This window comes from Bubalus bubalis, chromosome 11 (genome assembly GCF_019923935.1).
Source record: "Bubalus bubalis isolate 160015118507 breed Murrah chromosome 11, NDDB_SH_1, whole genome shotgun sequence".
NCBI lineage: Eukaryota > Metazoa > Chordata > Mammalia > Artiodactyla > Bovidae > Bubalus > Bubalus bubalis.
In genome coordinates this window covers 62,031,421-62,052,039 of record NC_059167.1, presented here as the reverse complement: position 1 = coordinate 62,052,039, position 20,619 = coordinate 62,031,421, and the positions used below count along the sequence as shown (strand labels likewise).

The window sequence follows — 20,619 nt, the reverse complement described above, 5'->3', positions numbered from 1 at the left end:
TATAGTTTCTTGAAGTGTATGTCCTTCCTTACAGTAAATTTTTCAATGTGACATGATATATTTACTAACAAATCTAATATCTTTTATTCCTCTGTAAAATGAAGCCAAAAGTGGTTAGAAGTTATGGTCAGTAATGAATGAGGATTTTGTCTTATTTCATAATGATCTAGATATTCAATGAATATCTATCATTTAACCTATCTCACCCCACTCCAGTACTCTTGCCTGGAAAATCCTATGGATGGAGGAGCCTGGTAGGCTGCAGTCCATGGGATCGCTAAGAGTCGAATACGGCTGAGTGACTTCACTTTCACTTTTCACTTTCATGCATTGGAGAAGGGAATGACAACCCACTCCAGTGTTCTTGCCTGGAGAATCCCAAGGACGGGGGAGCCTGGTGGGCTGCCGTCTATGGGGTTGCACAGAGTCGGACACGACTGAAGTGACTTAGCAGTAGTACCAGCAGCAACCTATCTCAATGTAACTGAAGCTGAGTTCCTCTGCCAAGTTTATGATTAACCTCTTTATCCAAAATGTTACTGTATTCCTTTTCTTGTCCAATATTTGTTCCCTTCAAGATTGAGAAAAAGCAAAGAAAAGAGGGAACTGAAACCAAGTTGTGGTGCTGAACCAAACTATGGTGCTGTGTCCACTAGCCCATGCAGTAAAGCCAGTCTACTAACACCAGGTTATGGTGGAGGAAAGTACAGTGTTAATTGTATGGTGCCAGACACTGATTCCTGGTAGGTTAGGGCTCAAAAAGCCCCAAACTCCATGATGGGTTTTAGCAAACCCATCTTTTAAAGGCCAGCTGAGGGAGGGGAAGGTCACTGGGTATGTGATGAGTTTGGTCACAATGCTCTGATTGGTTGATGTTGAGGTAAGGTGGTTAACATTATCAGTCCTTAGGCACCAGTAGGTCTGGGGGCTATCTGCTCAGGATCATCAAGTAGATAATTCTTCCATTTGGTGGTGGTTTTAGCATCTGAAAAACTCAGAAAATGTGTCCAAGATACTATTATTATCTAGGTACTTCAGAGAGGAGCTACAGCAGAGAATATGGGGGAGGGGTCTGTCCCAGGAAGACCCTGTGGGGATCTCCCTGAGTAGAGATGCCTTCCCATGCCCCTTACTCTTTATAGGAAAAAGGCTTCAGCAGGGCTGCTAGACCTCCCCTTGAGTTCCAAAGGGCAGATTCAAACAGTTGCTAATCAGGGAAGGGAAGGAATGTAGAAACAAAGAAAAAACATGAAACAATAGAGAAGCATAAAGCAGTCTTGGTTCCTCCCAAAGGAGTGCATCTAACACTTTCTTTGAGCTCTTCTGCCAGTACTGCCGCTGCTAAGTCACTTCAGTCGTGTCCGACTCTGTGTGACCCCATAGATGGCAGCCCACCAGGCTCCCCCGTCCCTGGGATTCTCCAGGCAAGAACACTGGAGTGGGTTGCCGTTTCCTTCTCCAATGCATGAAAGTGAAAAGTGAAAGTGAAGTCCCTCAGTCGTGTCCGACCCTCAGCGACCCCATAGACTGCAGCCCACCAGGCTCCTCAGTCCATGGGATTTTCCAGGCAGGAGTACTGGAGTGGGGTGCCATTGCCAATACTATTGCCTGGAAAATCCCATGGATGGAGGAGCCTAGTAGACGCAGTCCATGAGGTCGCTAAGAGTAGGACACGACTGAGCGACTTCACTTTCACTTTTCACTTTCAGGCATTGGAGAAGGAAATGACAACCCACTCCAGCGTTCTTGCCTGGAGGATCCCAGGGACGGGCTGCCTGGTGGGCTGCGTCTCTGGGGTCGCACAGAGTCAGACACGACTGAAGCGACTTAGTGGCAGCGGCGGTGCCGGCAGAACTAGGTCTCCCACCCAGATAGAGGATAGTAATAGGCTGATCCAACCAGTCCATTCTGAAGGAGATCAGCCCTGGGATTTCTTTGGAAGGAATGATGCTAAAGCTGAAACTCCAGTACTTTGGCCACCTCATGCAAATAGTTGACTCATTGGAAAAGACTCTGATGCTTGGAGGGATTGGGGGCAGGAGGAGAAGGGGACAACAGAGGATGAGATGGCTGGATGGCATCACTGACTCAATGGACGTGAGTCTGAGTGAACTCCGGGAGTTGGTGATGGACAGGGAGGCCTGGCATGCTGCGATTCATGGGGTTGCAAAGAGTCGGACAGGACTCTGAGCCACTGAACTGAACTGAACTGAACAGGCTGAGCACAGGATTCCTGGAACACCTCCCAAGGCTGCATTGTTTTTACTGTTTCCTGACTGCTTCTGCCTTGTCTCTGCATCCTCTCCCTTCTCTGATTAGCAACTGTTTGAATCTACCCTTTGGAACTCTGGGAAGGCAAAGGAGTCTCAATAAAGCCTATTTCCTACAAACAAGAAACTGGGGACACAGAAAGACTTTCGTACCTGGGAGAACCCCATAGGAACCTGCTTGGGTTTTTAAACTCACTGTTCATAATGGAACAGTTGGATTCAAATTGTGTTTCTGGTAGATATAAGTTAAGTTCACCTGCTCAGATGGCTTAAGCTTTTTACTAGTATAGATTTCAAGATTTTTGATTCACATAGTAATCAAATAACCTCTCCTTTATTCCTCCTTCTGATAAGAATTAACTCGCTGAAGTTTGCATTTCAAATAGAGAACCCTTAGTTTCTATAAAAGACAAGGTAGAACATTTTCATCTCAAAGACACAAAGGAAAAGTGTAGTTTCCTCCCAGGACTTTTGTTTCCTAAATTCAGAGTTTTTACAATACTTATGAGCATTTGAGTATGGGAGGTTTGGACCTTCTTAAGAAGAATAGGAAGGCTTTTTCTGTTTTTGTAAAGGCACAATTCCTAAGAAAATTTTACAAGCTGTCCTCTATAGGACAGCTGATTTTAATTTATCAAGGAATTATGGTGTAACCTGAATGCTATCAAGGGTCTAAGATAATCATGTTTATCTTTAATTCACTTGTTAATATCAGGGAGAGACTATTCAACTAAGAAATCAAAAGATTCCCATGTTCTCAATTTAGAGCTGTTTCTCTTTAGAATATTTTTCTTTCCCTCTGGGTATATAGTTTCATTAGCTGAGGAGGGAAGGCCTGAGGAAAAAATTCCTATCAGGCTCTGAATATCAGCTTCCAATTTGGCTAACTTCTTACCCTAGAGCTACTTAAAAAAAAAAAACAAACTTTCAAATATCCTGTCAGGTTTCAGCCAGGACAAAGAGAATAAGTATTCCTGGCAGAAATGAATGACTCCCTTAGACACAAGAGGTGTCTAACCAGAGGGTACAAATGATATTACCCTCCCAAGATACACAGCTACTCCCCAAAAAAGAGCCAAAAGGAAGAAAGACTTAGATAATTTCTCTGAAAGCTGGCAACAGTTAATAGTACCTGATAAAGTTAATTTGTGCATCAGCACCCACAAAATGGAGGCTGCTCCAGCAGCCCAGTCTACGTTACCAATCTAAACTTATGTCAGCCTACAATTAGGAGAAACACCTGTCAAAGAATCCTAACATAATACCAATTACATGTCTCTAACTCAGCTGTGGCTAGTTTACTTTACCCTAGGAAGTAGAAGCTGCTAGCCTGAAAGGGTAATTGACCTCCTAGCCAATCAAGCCCAGTTTCGCTGTTGCCTCTTCTAAGTTCTGTTAAAATCGGTCTTGCCCCAGATCCCGTAGGAACAGCGTTCCCACTGCTTGTGAGTCACTGCATTTGCCCAAATCAAGAGGATTGCTTTCCTTTGAATAAAAGGCATCAAACTCATTACTAATTTTTTTTTTTTAGGTTCATCATTTGAAAAACCCTAGCCATAGAGAGATGGCAATCCACATTTCTGTTTGGTTACATTTTGGGGCCTCCCAACCTGATAGTTGAACCATCAGCGTGTCAGAGAATCAACAACCTATATGCTGCAGACAGACTGAAAGCCAAATCCAGTTCTCGGGACACAAAACGGGACAAACAAGACAACAGCTGGCACTTGAAGAGAAAAGAATAGATAACCATTAAGAAACAATGTGAAACTTTACCTTCCCTTTTTGACTGGGCACTAGAGAGATCCAGAAGAGTTGACACTGGTAAGAATTTTTACCTTTCACAAGCTTCTGCTAGTTATCTCAGGACTCAGACTGCAAGCCCCATAGTAAGTGGGCTTTACAGTAGAGTATGAAGCACTGGCAACTACCAGAATTTCCTAGGTTTTCTATCAATTTTAACTTTAGCTTCTTCTGAGCTGTTTCAGGTAATAACTCAGCAATTTACTACAGAATCCCTGAGAGTGTAATCAACCCTAGTAGGGGCCCTAAATGGTGGTCCTCCTTTGAGGGTTGATAGGGTGTTCAAGTTAGTGTGGAAGAATTTGCACCATCTTTGAGGACATTTTATTCCGATGTCCATTTGCAAGTTTATTACAAGTGAGATAGCAATTTCTGGCTCAGTATTTTGATGTTGGACTCCTAGGAGGATGACATTAGGGAGGACCAAAGATTGTTTTAGGTTTCTGGACTTATTGCAGTTATAGGATCACTAACTTGGACTTTGTTTATGGTCTTGTCTCTTCAGAGTGAAAAGGTGATTCAGAAAGAGGATTGGTAGACTGTGAGTACTCAGGTAAAGGAGGATAGAGGGGAGCAGTAGGAATCACATCAGTTTCAATTTTGCTTTGGGTCCATCTAGTGTCTTTACCTTTTCATTGGCCTTTTGCAATGAATCTTTCATTGAAGTTATTTTGGAACCGTGAAGTTTTTTGGAGTTTTCTGCATAACAATGAAAATAGATATCCCATTCAGTTGTTTAACTTGGGAACCCTTGCTTTTAAATGTACTCTTAGGATAATCTTGTCTAATTACTGTGTCCATAAAGGCTATCGTGTTTCTAGATTTTCTAAGTAAGATTTTTTACCATTTTTTTATGTATCTACAGCTTCTGAGACCACAATTGTTAGATGTAAAATAGGCAGATGTGCCAGAAGGCAATGCACTCAATTCTTTGAAACTTGAGGATTCATTTGTATTGTTAAAGCTTGGATCTCTTGGAGCTAAATTAATAACAAAGAGGGATATGAAGCTGGGTTGGGGATTTTGTGGTGTTTTATAGAAATGGCAACCCACTCTAGTATTCTTGCCTGGAAAATTCCATGGACAGAAGAGCCTGGCGGGCTACAGTCCATAGGTCACAGAGTTGGATTTGACTGAGCATACATACACAGTTTACCTATTTGCAAAGAAAATTTCTTGAGGTTAGTGAGCTACTGTCAATTTAACCTGTTTTATGACCAATTTATCCTAGCACAAGAGTCTTAGAATTAGGTGATGATGCTCAGACAACTTTTGAGTGCTAAGTTATGCCTACCAACTTTGCAGCTTTGGCTTTTGAGATTCTCATTAGTAATAGAGCTATCAGTTCCTTTCACAAGAAGATTTCTTTATAGTGGTGGATGCCCTGGCAGCTTTTAATAGTTAGACTTACGCTACCCAGATTTTGATGTGCTATATTGGTCAAAACGGTCAAAATTTCTTTTCCTAATTTATTTCCCCAAGTTTCCCAGTGGTTTATACTGTGGACTTAACTTGAGGCTTTGTGAGTCACCTAAAGACTGGTGTCCATTGAAGACTCCCATATAACTCTATAATTACCTGTGAACCTTTCCAGGATCCAGAACCTGGAAACTGTAATAAACCCTGAAACATTTTCAGCACCCCAGTGCCTTTCTAGTGTGTGTGTATGTGTGTGTGTGTGTGCGCGAATGTGTCTATATATATAATATATATGGTATATATGTGTATAAAATATATATATACATACATATACCATACCTTCCTTATCTATTGATGGACACATGTTGCTTCTATCTTGGCAAAATAATGCTGCTATCAACATTGGGGTACATGTATCTTTTCAAATTAGTGTTTTTATTTTCTTTGGATATATACCTAGTAGTGGAATTTCTATATCATATGATAGTTCTATTTTTAGTTTTTTCTTTTAACTCCATACTATTTTCTATACTGGTGGCACCAATTTAAATTCCTGCCAGCAGTGTATTAGGATTTTATTTTCTCTGTCCTTGCCAATATTTCTTATTTGTAGACTTTTTGATGATAGCCCTTCTGATAGGTATGAGGTGATAACTTGTAGATTTGACTTGTATTTCTCCAATGATTAACGTCTTTTCAAGTCTGTTGGCTATCTGTCTGTTTATTTGAAAATATATCTATTCAGGTCTTCTACTCATTTTTCAATTGGGTTGTTTGTTTTATTGATTTTGAGTTGTATGAGCTGATTATATGTTTTGGGTATTAGCTCCTTATTGGTCATATCATTTGCAAATATACCTTCTGTTAAGTAGATTCTCTTTTCATTTCATACATGATTTCCTTTGTTGTGCAGAAGTTTTAAAACTTAATTAGGTCTCATTTGTTTATATTTACTTTTTCTTCCTTTGCCTGAGAGGAGAGATCTAAAAATATATTGCTAAAATTTGTGTCAGAGAGTGTACTGCCTATACTTTCTTCTAGGGGTTTTATGGTTTCTGAGCTTATATTTAGGTCTTTAGTCCATTTTGAGTTTATTTTTATATATAGTATGGGAAAATGTTCTAAATTAATTTTTTAATGTAGCCCTCCGATTTTCCCAGCACCACTAATTGAAAAGACTGTTTCTTTCCCATTTATATATTGTTGCCTCCTTAGTCATTGATTAGTGTACCATAAGTACATGGGATTTTTTTCTGGGTTCTGTATTCTTTTCCATTGATCTCTATGTCTATTTTTGTGCCCATATCATATTCTTTTGATTCCTATAGTTTTTAGTACAGTTTGAAGTAAGGGAGCATGATAACTCCAACTTTGTTAATTTTTCTCAAAATCTCTTTGGCAATTCAGAATCTTCCAATACCATGTTAAATAGAAGTGGTCAGAGTGAATATCCTTCTCTTGTTCCTGATCTTGAGGAAAAGATTTTAACTTTTCACTCTCAAGTGTGATGTTAGCTGTGAGTTTGTCATACATAACCTATACCAAATTTGAAGTGAAAAGTGAAAATTGCTCAGTCGTGTCCGACTTTTTGCGACCACATGGACTACACAGTCCATGGAATTCTTCAGGCCAGAATAATGGAGTGGGTAGCCTTTCCCTTTTCCAAGGGATCTTCCCAACCCAGGGATAGAAGTTGGGTCTCCCGTATTGCAGGCAGATTCTTTACCAGCTAAGCCACAAGGGAAGCCCAAGAATACTGAAGTGGATAGCCTATCCCTTTTGCAGCGGATCTTCCAGACCCAGGAATCGAACCAGAGTCTCCTACATTGCAGGCAGATTCTTTACCAGCTGAACTATCAGGGAAGCCCTGATTTAGATGATAGCTTTTATCATGAATGGATGTTGAATTTTGTCACTTGCTTTTTCTACATCTACTGAGATGGTCAATGTTAATGTTATCCTTACTTTTTTTCATGTGGTGTAGCACACTGATTGGATTGCAGATAGTGAAATATTTTTCATACCTGGAATAAATCCTAGTGTATTATACTTCTTACATATTGTTGAATTCAGTGCATCTATATTCAACAGAGATATTGGTCTATCATTTTCTTTCATTATAATTAAATTTCTATAATTACAAATTCAATTTCACTACTAATGATTGCTATATTCAGATTGTCTAGTTCTTCCTGATTCAGTCCTGGAAGATTTCTAGAAATTTATTAGGTTGTCCAATTTGTTCACATATAACTGTTCATAGTATTTTCATAATTTTCTGTATCTCTGGGATATTGGTTGTTATTTCTTCTGTTTCCTATTTATTTGAGTCATTTATTTTTTCTTGATGAGTTTGACTCAAGGCTTATTAACTTGAACTTTTCAAAAAGCCAAATCTTGTTTTCATTGCTATTTTCTGTTCCTTTTCAGGTCTCTGTTTTATTTATTTCCTCTCTGATCTTTATTATTTTCCATCCTTCACTGACTTTGGGTTTGGGGTTCTGCCCCCCAACCCCTGCCCCACCATTCTTGATTTAGGCCCATATTGCTATAAACTTCCATTTTGTTTTCCATCCCATAAATTTTGGAAAGCTTTTTAATTTGTCTAGAGATATTTTCTAATTTTACTTTTATTTCCTCATTGACCTTTTGATATTTTAGTAATGTAGTTTATTCTCCACATGTTTCTTTGTGTAATTGATTTCTATTTTCCTACCATTGTAGTCAGAAAATAAGGTTGATATGATTTCTATCCTGTTAAATTTATTAAGACTTGTTTTATCACCTTCCCTGCTGGCTCAGTCAGTAAAGAATTTTCCTGCATTGCTGGAGACCTGGGTTCAGTCCCTGGGTTCAGAAAGATCCCTGGAGAAGGAAATGGCAACCCAATTCAGTATTTTTGCCTAGATAATCCCATGGACAGAGGAGCCAGGTGGGCTATAGTCCCTGGGATCACAATGAGTCAGATATGACTGAGTGATTAAAACTTAACTTTTATGACCTATTATGTGATCTATCCTGGAGAATGTTCCATGTGCACTTGAGAGGAGTATATATATTCTGCTGTTTTGGTATGGATTGTCTTGTTAAGTTCAAGTGGTCTAATGTGTTATTTAAAACTACTGTTTCCTTTTTGATTTCATGCCTGGATGATCTGTCCATTGATATAAATGAAGTATTGAAGTCCTCTGCTATCATTGTAATATTATCAATTTCCCCTTTTTGTCTGTTAATATTTGCTTTATATATTCACATGCTCCTATATTAGGCACATATATGTTAGTGAACATGATATCCTCTTCTTGCATTGATACCTTTTAAAGTGGAAGTCACTCAGTCCTGTCCGACTCTTTGCGACCCCGTGGACTATACAGTGCATGGAATTCTCCAGGCCAGAATACTGGAGTGGGTAGCCTTTCTCTGCTTCGGTGGATCTTCCCAAACCAGGGAATCAAACCCAGGTCTCCCACATTGCAGGCGGATTCTTTATCAGCTGAGCCACAAGGGAAGCCTTTATCATTATATAATGCTCTTATTTGCCTTTTGTTATAGATTTTGGCTTAAAGTTTACATTTAAACTGATATCTGTATCGCTACCCTAGCTTTCTTTTCATTTCTACTTGGCGTGAAAAATCTTTTATCAGTCCCTCATGTTCAATATCTGTGTGTCTTTAACTCTGAAGTAAGCTTCTTGTAAGTAACATATAGATGGACATTGTATATTTTTAAATCTAATCCCTATTTCTTTTCATTGGAGTATTAAGTCCAAGACATTTAAAGTGATTATTTATTGATGTATATTTATTGCCATTTTGTTACTTTTTTTGTAGTTCTTTTTGTTTCTTCCCTTGTGGCTTTTGTAATTTTCATTAGTGGTTTACTGGTGTTCCTATTTCTTTTGTTTTCCTGTATTTATTGTAAGTTTTTGAGCTGTGATTACCATGGGTTCATATATGTTGACCTATAAGTATATCTACTTGTTTTAAGCTGATAATTAATTTCAAACACATTCTGAAGATCTCTAATTTTTTACTCCTTTCTCCTACATTTTTTTGTATTTGATGTCATATTTTATACCCTCATGTTTATCTTTTAACTGTTTGTTGTAGTTACAGCTGATTTTTATAATTTTTCCCTTTTAATATTAATACTGTGAGGTAGTTAGAATAGGAAAAGGAGTCCAAAGTAGGAGTGGCTTGAAGACAAAGATGGGAAAAGATAGTGAAAATAGAACAAAGGAAGGTCAGAGGACCCAAGAGAGAACCTTAGGTGAAACAAAACAGCCCTCCTGGCTAGCCCAATTTACATAGGGCAGGCTCGTGGGGAGGAGAAAAACATAAAAAGAGGAGACAAAATTGAGCCTCCAGCCTCTCTTCTCTTTGCATCTTTTGGGCAGCCCACTCTCACATCTCAAGGATGTATTTTCCTTTGCTTGCCAAATAAAACTGAGCTGTAACACTGGCCAATAAATTGCATCAAATTTAGCTGCAGTGAGACAGAATGAGGAAATTACAAACTCTCCCAATAATATTAATTTATTTATGTGGTTGATCCACAGTCTTTACAATATGTTTATCTTTACTTGTGGGATTTTTCCTTTCCCGTACAGTTTTACTTTTGATGAAGCCTTTTGTTTTCCATTTATAGAAGATCCTTTAACATTTCTTTTAGGGTCATTTTAGCATTGATAGGAACCTGGAATGTTAGGTCTATGAATCAAGGCAAATTGAAAGTGCTCAAACAGAAGATGGTAAGAGTGAACCTCAATATTTTAGGAATCAGTGAACTAAAATGGACTGGAATGGGTGAATTTAATTCAGGTGACCTTTTTGTCTACAACTGTGAGCAAGAATCCCTTAGAAGAAATGAAGGAAATAGTCAACAAAAGAGTCCAAAATACAGTACTTGGATGCAATCTCAAAAATGACAGAATGATCTCTGTTCATTTCCAAGGCAGACCATTCAATATACATCAATCCAAGTCTATACCCCAACCAGTAATGCTGAAGAAGCTGAAGTTGAATGGTTCTATGAAGACCTACAAGACCTTCTAGAACTAACCCCCCAAAAAGAAGTCCTTTTCATTATTAGGGACTGGAATGCAAAAGTAGGAAGTCAAGAAATAACTGGTGTAACAGGCAAATTTGAGCTTGGCATACAAAACAAAGAGGATCAATGGCTAACAGATTTTTGCTAAGAGAGTGCACTGGTCATAGCAAACACCCTCTTCTCACAACACAAGAGAAGATTCTACACATGGATATTACTAGATGGTCAATACTGAAATCATTGACTATATTCTTTGCAGCCAAAGATGGAGAAGCTCTAAACAGTCAGCAAAAACAATACTGGGAGGTGACTATGGCTCATTCACGAACTCCTTAGTGCCAAATTCAGACTTAAAGAAAGTAGGGAAAACCACTAGACCATTCAGATATGACCTAAATCAAATCCCTTATGATTATACAGTGAAAGTGACAAATAGATTCAAGGGATTAGATCTGATAGACAGAGTGCCTGAAGAACTATGGGCAGAGGTTCGTGACAGTGTACAGGAGACAGTGATCAAGACCATCCCCAAGAAAAAGAAATGCAAAAAGGCAAAATGGTTGCCTGAGGAGGCCTTACAAATGGCTGTGAAAAGAAGAGAAGCAAAAGGCAAAGGAGAAAAGGAAAGATATACCCATTTGAATGCAGAGTTCCAAAGAATAACAAAAAGAGAAAAGAAAGCCTTCCTCAGTGATCAGTGCCACAAAATAGAGGGAAACAACAGAACGGGAAAGCCTAGAGATCTCTTCAAGAAAATTAGAGATACCAAGGGAACTTTTCATGTAAAGATGGGTGCAATAAAGGATAGAAATGGTATGGACATAACAGATACAGAAGAAAATAAGAGGTGGCAAGAATATACAGAAGAATTGTACAGAAAAGATTTTCATGACCCAGATGATCACGATGGTTTAATCTCTCACCTGGAGCCAGACATCCTGGAATGTGAAGTCAAGTGGGCCTTAGGAAGCATCACTATGAACAAAGCTAGAGGAGGTGATGGAATTCCAGCTGAGCTATTTCAAATCCTTAAAGATGATGCTGTGAAAGTGCTGCATCAATATGCCAGCAAATTTGGAAAACTCAGCAGTGGGCACAGGGCTGGAAAAGGTCAGTTTTCATTTCAATCCCAAAGAAAGGTAATGCCAAAGAATGCTCAAACTACTGCACAATTGCACCCATCTCACACGCTAGCAAAGTAATGCTCGAAATTCTCCAAGCCAGACTTCAACAATAAGTGAACCACGAACTCCCAGATGTTCACACGGGATTTAGAAATGGGACAGGAACCAGATATCTAATTGCCAATGTCCATTGGATCATAGAAAAAGTGAGAGATTTCAAGAAAAACATCTATTTCTTCTTTATTGACCATGCCAAAGCCTTTGACTGTGTGGATCACAACAAACTGTGGAAAATTCTTAGAGAGATGGGAATAACAGACCACCTGACCTGCCTTCTGAGAAGTCTGTATGCAGGTCAGGAAAAAACAGTGAGAACTGAACATGGAACAACATACTGGTTCCAAATTGGGAAAGGAGTTCGCCAAGGCTGTGTATTGTCACCCTGCTATTTTAACTTACATGCAGAGTACATCATGAGAAATGCTGGACTGGAGAAGCACAAGCTAGAATCAAGGTTTCTGGGAGAAATATCAATAACCTCAGATATGCAGATGACACAACACTTATGGCAGAAAGGGAAGAACTAAAGAGCCTCTTGATGAAAGTGAAAGAGGAAAGTGAAAAAGTTGGCTTAAAACTCAACATTCAGAAAACGAAGATCATGGCATCTGGTCCTATCACTTCATGGCAAATAGATGAGGAAACAATGGAAACAGTGAGAGACTATTTTTTGGGGCTCCAAAATCACTGCAGATGGTGACTGCAGCCATGAAATTAAAAGACACTTGCTCCTTGGAATAAAAGATTTGATCAACCTAGACAGCACATTCAGAGAAGGCAATGGCACCCCACTCCAGTACTCTTGCCTGGAAAATCCATGGACAGAGGAGCCAGGTAGGCTGCAGTTCATGGGGTTGCTAAGAGTCAGACACAACTGAGCAACTTCACTTTCACTTTTCACTTTCATGCATTGGAGAAGGAAATGGCAATCCACTCCAGTGTTCTTGCCTGGAGAATCCCAGGGGCAGGGAAGCCTGATGGGCTGCCGTCTATAGGGTCACACAGCATTGGACACAACTGAAGCGACTTAGCAGTAGCAGCAGCAGCAGACAGCATATTAAAAAGAAGAGACATTACTTTGCTGACAAAAATCCATCTAGTCAAAGATGTGTTATTTCCAGTACTCACATATGGATGTAAGAGTTGGACTATAAAGAAAGCTGAGTGCCGAAGAATTGATGTTCTCGAACTGTGGTGTTGGAGAAGACTCTTGAGAGTCCCTTGGACAGCAAGGAAATCCAACCAGCCCATCCTGAAGGAAATCAGTCTGAATATTCTTTGGAAGGACTGATGTTGAAGCTGAATCTCCAATACTTTGGCCACCTGGTGTGAAGACCTGAGTCATTTGAAAAGACCCTGATGTTGAGAAAGGTTGAAGGCCAGAGGAAAAGGGGATGACAGAGGATGAGATGGATGGATGGCATCACTGACAGGATGGACAGGAGTCTGAGTAAACTTAGCAAGTTGGTGATGGACATGGAAGCCTGGCGTGCTGCAGTCTATGGGGTTACAAACAGTTGGACACGACTGAATGACTGAACTGAACTAGCATTGATGACTATTAGTTTTTGTTTATCTGAGAAGTTCTTTGTCTCTCCTTCAATTTTGAATGATAATCTTGCTGAGTGGAATGTCTTAGATTGTAGGGTTTTCCTTTTCATAATGTTTTTTTTTCCTTTAATAATTTTATATATATCATGCCTCTCCCTTCTGGTCAGTAAGTTTTTGCAGAAAAATCAGCCGACAGCCTTATTCGGGTTTGCTTGTATGTGGCCCTTTGTTGTTTTCCTGCTGCCTTGAGAATTCTCTCTTTATCTTTAACTTTTGGTATTTTAGCTATTATATGTCTTGGTGTGGGTCTCTTTGTATTCGTTTTGTTTGGGACTCTCTTTGATTCCTTTACCTGGATATATATTTCCTGCCAGGGTCCAGCCCTGGTGGATCGAGGGAATTCGAAGGGGAGACGGCATTGGCGATCAGGAAACAACAGCTTATTTAAATGTTAATTAAAGATATAAAGAGTGGTTAAATAAGGATAGCTCAGTGAGAAAATTTAGTGGAGAAAAGAGGCTGAATAATTCAGCCAGAAGGTGAGAGAAAGAACGACATGGGGAGACCAAGCTTCGGTGAACAAGGCCCGCACTCTATTTTCCAAAGTAGCTTTTATACCTTAAGTTATGCATAGGGGATAATGGGGGAAGGGGTAGAGTCATGCAGTAAGCCAGGCTTTCTTCCTGCAAACTTATCATATGCAAAAGTTGAGGTGATTTGCATCATCTTCTGGCCCAGAGGCCTGTTAACATTTTAAGACCCTTTCTTCAGAAAACTTATTTTTCTCTAAAGGTGATTAGTCAGGCGCCACCCTCCAAAAACATTAGATAAAGTTGCATTCCTATAGGGCAAAGGTGTGGTGGGCTTTAACAAGAAAAAGAATTAACTCAAGGGTCCAAGGTTACAAACATTAAAGCTACTTCTTACACCAATCATATTAACCAATACACTGCCAGGGACACAGCAGGTAAGGGATATGGAGACTTAGCCGCAAACATTGGCCCAACAAGTGAAAAACCCTTCACCAATACAATTTCTAATCAATCTTTTAACTGCTCAAAGGAATCTGTATTTAGACAGTTTAGAACATCTCATGCCTCTCACAGTTGGGAGGCTCTGAGCAATCACATGTGTCCGGAAAAACCTATTCAGGCAGGCTAGAGGACTTTCAAAGGAGTTTGTAGGTTGAAACACTATCATACCCAGGAACTTTATTAACTGGAGCTGTAAGTTAACTCTCTTTTTCAGAGAGAGGTAGTGGGGGACAGTCTCCCGTAAAGTCAGAGGTGTAGGTGAGAGCACAAAGCAGTAAAGTAGGCAGACTCTGGTTTTGGGGGTAGATGCTCAAGAATGTTCAGGGGGACTCCTGAGGCTCGATCCCGCCTTTGCGTATGCCGAGCCTCCTTCCTCATGACCTTTGCCATGGGCGGAGCTCCTCACGCTGGCTCACGCTGGCTCCCAGCAATTTCCTTCCTCAGATTCAGAAAGTTTTCAACCAGAATTTAATCAAATATATTTTTAACCCTTACATTTCTCTTTTCACCTTCTGGTTCTTCTAAAATGTGAATGTTGTTATGCTTGATGTTTGTCGTCTTTGAGGCTTGTTAAATTGTTCTCATTTTTCAAATTTGTTTTTGTTTCTCTGATTGGGAGATTTTTGTAACTCTGTCTACCAGGTCAATGTGTGTTATTTTGTATCACCTAGCCTGCTGATAATTCCTTCTAGTCTATATTTCATTTCTGTTATTCTGTTCTTCAGTTCTGATTGTTTTTTGTTTTTTTTTTAATTTTCTAATTTCTTGTTAAAATTCTCAGTATGTTCATCTATTCCTTACCTCAGTTTAGTTAACATTCTTTTAACTAATGCATTGAACTATTAATCTAGCCAATTATTTATCTTTCATTAGTTTTTTCCCCAAGTTATTTTTTCTTTCACTTGAAACTAATTCAGCTGTCTCTGTGAAATCAGGTGAAACAGTTACCTATCCCAGTCTTGAAATGGTGTCCTTGTGTGGGAGCCTCCCTATGGAGTCTGCATGTGCCCAGAAGTTTTGGTGGGAGAATTGGATCTGATGTAAGTACAAATCATGTCTCTCCCCAGAATGTGCTGACAGCTATGGGTAGGAGGAGGAGAGCCAGGGTGTTGTGAGCCAGGGTTCTCCTGTGATCAGTGGCTCATACCACCCTACTGGGGCAAGTCAAGTCCCATGTTGCTGGAGCAGAAGCCCTAAGATTCAGGTCCACCTTGGTTCTTTTTCTGTGTTATGTGCTATCCCTGCTCCCAGCATTGGCACCTTATCCCTAGAGGGGAGCAGAGCTGGAGAAAGAGCAGCCGAAGTGTGTGCCTGGTGTGGGTCAGGGCACATGCTGAGGTGGTTCCTGCACTCGTCATGGCTTTTCATAGTGGTTGTCATGACCCCATTCAGATGATGTGCTGGATCAGAGCTGGCTCTGTCTCTTTCAACTGCTCCCTCTCCTTGGCCATGTCAGCCATCACTCTACTGTGGGGCTGCTCTGTGGAGCAAGCGAGCCTGGAAAGATGGCTTGGCTGGAATGTGCGCTAGGATAGTCACAGAAAACTGGCCAAGTTCACTGGCATTTCAATCTATTTCTTCTGTCTTGTTGCAGGAGTAAGCAAGTAAGTGCATGTTCCTCATGAGAGGAATCTACACATCTTATAGCCCTGCTGTCAGTCCCATTGGTTTTCAAGCCAAATAAGGTGACTTGCCCTCCCAGGATCAGACCCGAGGGCTGGACTACCCAATATGCAGTTTTAACCACTCACTCCCCAGGGAGGATCTCCACCTGTATAATCACCTACCTCTTCCGTTTCCCCTCGTAGGGGCACAGGTCCTGACCTGATCACGTCTCTTCCTTTCCTACCTGACTTTGTGATGGCAAATTTCCTTGGCAAGTGTCAATTCATAATTGATACTGCCTCCATTTAGTCTCCATTTAGTTTTCAGGATGTACATGTATTTTTGATGTGATCATGGAGGGAGATGAGATCAGAGTCCTACTCCTCTCTGGATTGTATTTTATATAAATTACAGTATCAAAGATGTTTCTTGTGTTGAAAATGAAACTCTAGTTATGTAGGTGGTGTTCTTGATTTTATAGGGAAGATAACAAAATATTTAGAAATGAGTACCATTATGTCAATGATTTACTTTTAAATACTTAGAGAAAGAGAAGGAGAAGACAAATGTGCCAAAAATTAACAATTGGTGAATCTGGTGGCTCAGAAGTTAAAGCGTCTGCCTGCAACGTGGGAGACCTGGGTTCGATTCCTGGGTCAGGAAGATCCCCTGGAGAAGGAAATGGCAACCCACTCCAGTATTCTTGCCTGGAGAATCCCATGGACAGAGGAGCCTGGTGGGCTACAGTCCATGGGGTTGCTGAGTGGGACACGACTGAGCAACTTCACTTTCACTTTCACTCAGGAGTGTGTGTGTCATTAAAATAAGAGTTTTGTTACAACTTTTCTGTAGGCTTGACATTTTTCACAAAAAAAAAAAAAAAAGGCAAATATAAACATTCCTGCTGCTGCTAAGTCGCTTCAGTCGTGTCCGACTCTGTGGGACCCCAGAGACAGCAGCCCACCAGGCTCCCCTGTCCCTGGGATTCTCCAGGCAAGAATACTGGAGTGGGTTTCCATTTCCTTCTCCAATGCATGAAAGTGAAAAGTGAAAGTGAAGTTGCTCAGTCGTGTCCGACTCTTAGCGACCTCATGGACTGCAGCCTACCAGGCTCCTCCGTCCATGGGATTCTCCAGGCAAGAGTACTGGAGTGGGTTGCAATTGCCTTCTCCAATAAACATTTCTAGGAGTTGCCTTATCTTTTATGAGGGCTGTAATACAAGTAAAGACATTTATTGTAATTAAAAAGGTTCACAAGACATTTTAAGTCTTATTTTCACATCACGAAATAAGAATCATCTCTTAAAAATGTAATATCGCCTCTCCTCATAATGGTCTTTACACTTTACCTTTCCCTGACTCATCCTAATATGAAAACATTATGGCTTCATGTGTAATTCCATTTAACTTTTAAGCTAAATTTAGGAGTGCTTGCCACTATTTTTCTAGTGTTATGAAACACACAGTTATTTGATAACAAATTGATGTTTTCATAGTAGTTTTGATAATATAAGCCTGAAATTAGATTTTAGCAGAGAATGAAGGGTGATAGTTCCCAATCTATATTCAGAATAGCACACTATTTCTTGGAGTAACAGAAAGTAGAAAATGACAGAAAGAAATGGCAGAAACTTTGACCCATGACAGCCTTGAAAATGGAAAAATGCAGTTAAAGGTATAAGGAAAATGTTGAAATGTACAAGAAGTCATTACTTGTATTATTTTGAAGGCAGAAAGGACAGTGGAAAAGTTTACACTTTGGGAACAGAAAAACTCTTTAACACTACCCTTTTGCTTACAATTAGGACTATATAAGACCTTTCTGCTTATAATTGAGAGATTTTTTTTACACTATGAGAATCCCTGATAGGATTCTGAAGAAGTTTTATATGTTCACTTATTTGAACTATTAACATGCTGAAATATCCTTTCCTACAAACCTGAAACTGCAATTTTTTCTTCTCTTTGTAGTGACATAATTCTTTAAAATGTTGTCTCTTTCAGAAAGTATGTAATGCACATAATTTGTAGAAAGTACTCATTATATCACAGAACTGTAGTCAAAGTTTAACAATTAAATACTGATCGACACAAAAGGTTGGATGCTAAACTGATGCTTACTTCTGTTTAATCTTTTGATCGCAGCTGCATTTTGCTATATTAAGCTTTCAAATTGAATGGCCATAAATAATAAGATACTTACTGTATTGCAAAATTTTTGTTAATCTACTTAGACTACATGTAAGCTCATTTAGCACCTGCTAGAGTGCTTTAAAATTTCTGGGTCACAGTCCAATAGCATCGACTTTGTCCCTAAGACTAGCATTAATTTTAATAAAGTAGAATAGAATAGGACAGACCAGAATAATTCTACATGCATAACAAGTAGTAGGCATAAATGTTGTTTAGCAAATGAGGTTGGAATATAAAATGTCTTGTTGGAGCTTAAAAAGTTGAAGACAATGACTCTTGCTTGCATTTTCATAGGGTTAAATAGAAGTTGTTACTTTTAGAAATTGTTAAACATAATCTTAGGTTGGTGCAGAAATTATTGTGGTTTTTGCATTGTTAAACTTTTCCATTTAATATTGGAATACATTCTAAATAAATTTGATTATACTACACATCATTTTAATGTACATTTCTCACTTTATTTTTTTGCTAATGACTTATTACTTGCTGTTTATTTTAAGAGTGTTATAATGATCTAAAATTCAAAGTCCAAAACTAATTATGTTTGTACCAACCTAATAGCAAATTTTGGTGAAAAATTTTTCCATGCATAGCAAGACGTCTAATTCGAAAAATAAAAATTATTTTTATAGATTTTGTTTTTTCTCATGAGGAAAATGCATGCTTACTGTAAAGTTAAAAAGCAGAGTTAGAAAATCTGATCATGAATCAAATTGAACATTTATATTCAAGATATTTGTATTTTACTGTAAAATTCGTATTATGAAATATGTTTCTGTTCAGTTCAGTTGAGTCGCTCAGTCGTGTCTGACTCTTTGCGACCTCATGAATCGCAGCACGCCAGGCCTCCCTGTCCATCACCAACTCCTGGAGTTCACTCAGACTCACGTCCATCGAGTCGGTGATTAGGCAGTTAATAACTTGATGAGTGGTAATATTTTAGATATTTATCACATATTTTGCAAATATTCTAATTTGTCTATATTTTTAAAAATCTGTTTATTCAGACATTTTCAAATGTAGTCATCATGTCATTTGCTTCTGGGTTTGTGTTTTTCTTATAGAGGCCTTTTCTATGTTCCCATGATATATATCATAGTCTTTTAAACCTGTTTATTCTGACATTCTCAAATGTAGTCATTCTATCATTTGCTTCTGAGTTTGTATTTCTCTTATAGAGGCCTTTTCTGTGTTCCCATGATGTATATTTTACCTTTCTATCTTATCTAATAATATTCACAATTTCTATTCTTTACCTATATTCTGTCTTTTTCTTAACAGTATCATACCAGTTCAACCCTATTAAATTATGGCATGTTTATAGAACATTTTAATAACTGACAAGACTTTTCTCCATGTACTTCTATTTTAAATATATTTCTGCTTACTTATTTGATTGTTTTTGATTACAAAATGCTTTTTTTTTTTAAGAAGTTTAACATGAGTGGACAAAATTAAAACTTTATAGCTTGAAGAATGATTACAGTCCAAAAACACTCAAGTAATATCTCAGTAAGAAGGCAATGGCACCCCACTCCAGTACTCTTGCCTGGAAAATCCCATGGATGGAGAAGCCTGATGGGCTGCAGTCCATGGGGTCGCTGAGGGCCAGACACGACTGAGCGACTTCACTTTCACTTTTCACTTTCCTGCATTGGAGAAGGAAATGGCAACCCACTCCAGTGTTCTTGCCAGGGATGGGAGGAGCCTGGTGGGCTCCTGTCTATGGGGTCGCACAGAGTTGGATACGACTGAAGTGACTTAGCAGCAGCAGCAATATCTCAGTAAAGCTGAAAAAAATAAAAAGACTCATGTAATCAAACTAGGCTCAATGCATAAAGCATCACCAGCACACCTTATCGTTATCATCCCACCCAGAAATAAGCATTTAGTATATGGTGCTGTTTCACTCATAGTTAGGATTCACAGATCCAGGAATCAAGGGGTCAAAATACAAGTGGCATCACTCATTTTTACCCCCAGTGACTTATAGCAAAGTTTTCATTTCTTTCCACAACCTATGATCTACTGGCCTAGAAGACTTAGTACTAAGGTGGTGAATGTGTCCACCTGTTTAGATTCCCTTGAACTGGAAGTGAAAACTTCCACATGGTCACTTTGAACTCCTAGGCCTCTCAATCAACAGGCAAAGAAACAAATTACTATATTGTCTTAGATGATTGTTCCTGACTACCAAGGAGAGATTGGACCCTTACTGCACAATGGAGAAAAGGAAGAGTATATCTAGGACACAGGAGGTCTTTTAGGGAGTCTTTTAGTATTACCATTTCCCATGCCCTGTGGTAAAAGTCAATGAAAAGCTACAGAAATCTACTCCAGGCAGGACTAGTAGTGGCCCAAACTCTTCACGAATGAAAGTTTAGGTCACTCACCAGCTAAAGAATCACACTCAGGTGAAGACGCTTACTGAAAGCAAAGGCAAATCAGAATGGGTAGTGGAAAATTGTAGTAGGTAATTACCAGCTATGATCAAATAACAAGTAACAGAAC

At 39.2% G+C, this 20,619-nt stretch overlaps 1 long non-coding RNA gene across 2 annotated transcripts in view; it reads left to right on the top strand.

The window, feature by feature from the left end:
• Window positions 1-3,584: 3,584 nt before the first annotated feature.
• The window catches only part of LOC123328094, a 418,849-nt gene continuing 401,814 nt past the window's right edge, over window positions 3,585-20,619 (top strand). Inside the window, exons 1-4 of one of the 2 annotated variants that reach the window (XR_006542860.1) lie at window positions 3,585-3,715; window positions 3,802-4,094; window positions 15,246-15,350; window positions 15,905-16,453. This is a non-coding gene — a long non-coding RNA (uncharacterized LOC123328094). Of the gene's footprint in view, window positions 3,716-3,801; window positions 4,095-15,245; window positions 15,351-15,904; window positions 16,454-20,619 lie in introns of those variants that run through there. The other variant, XR_006542859.2, reaches the window with a different exon arrangement.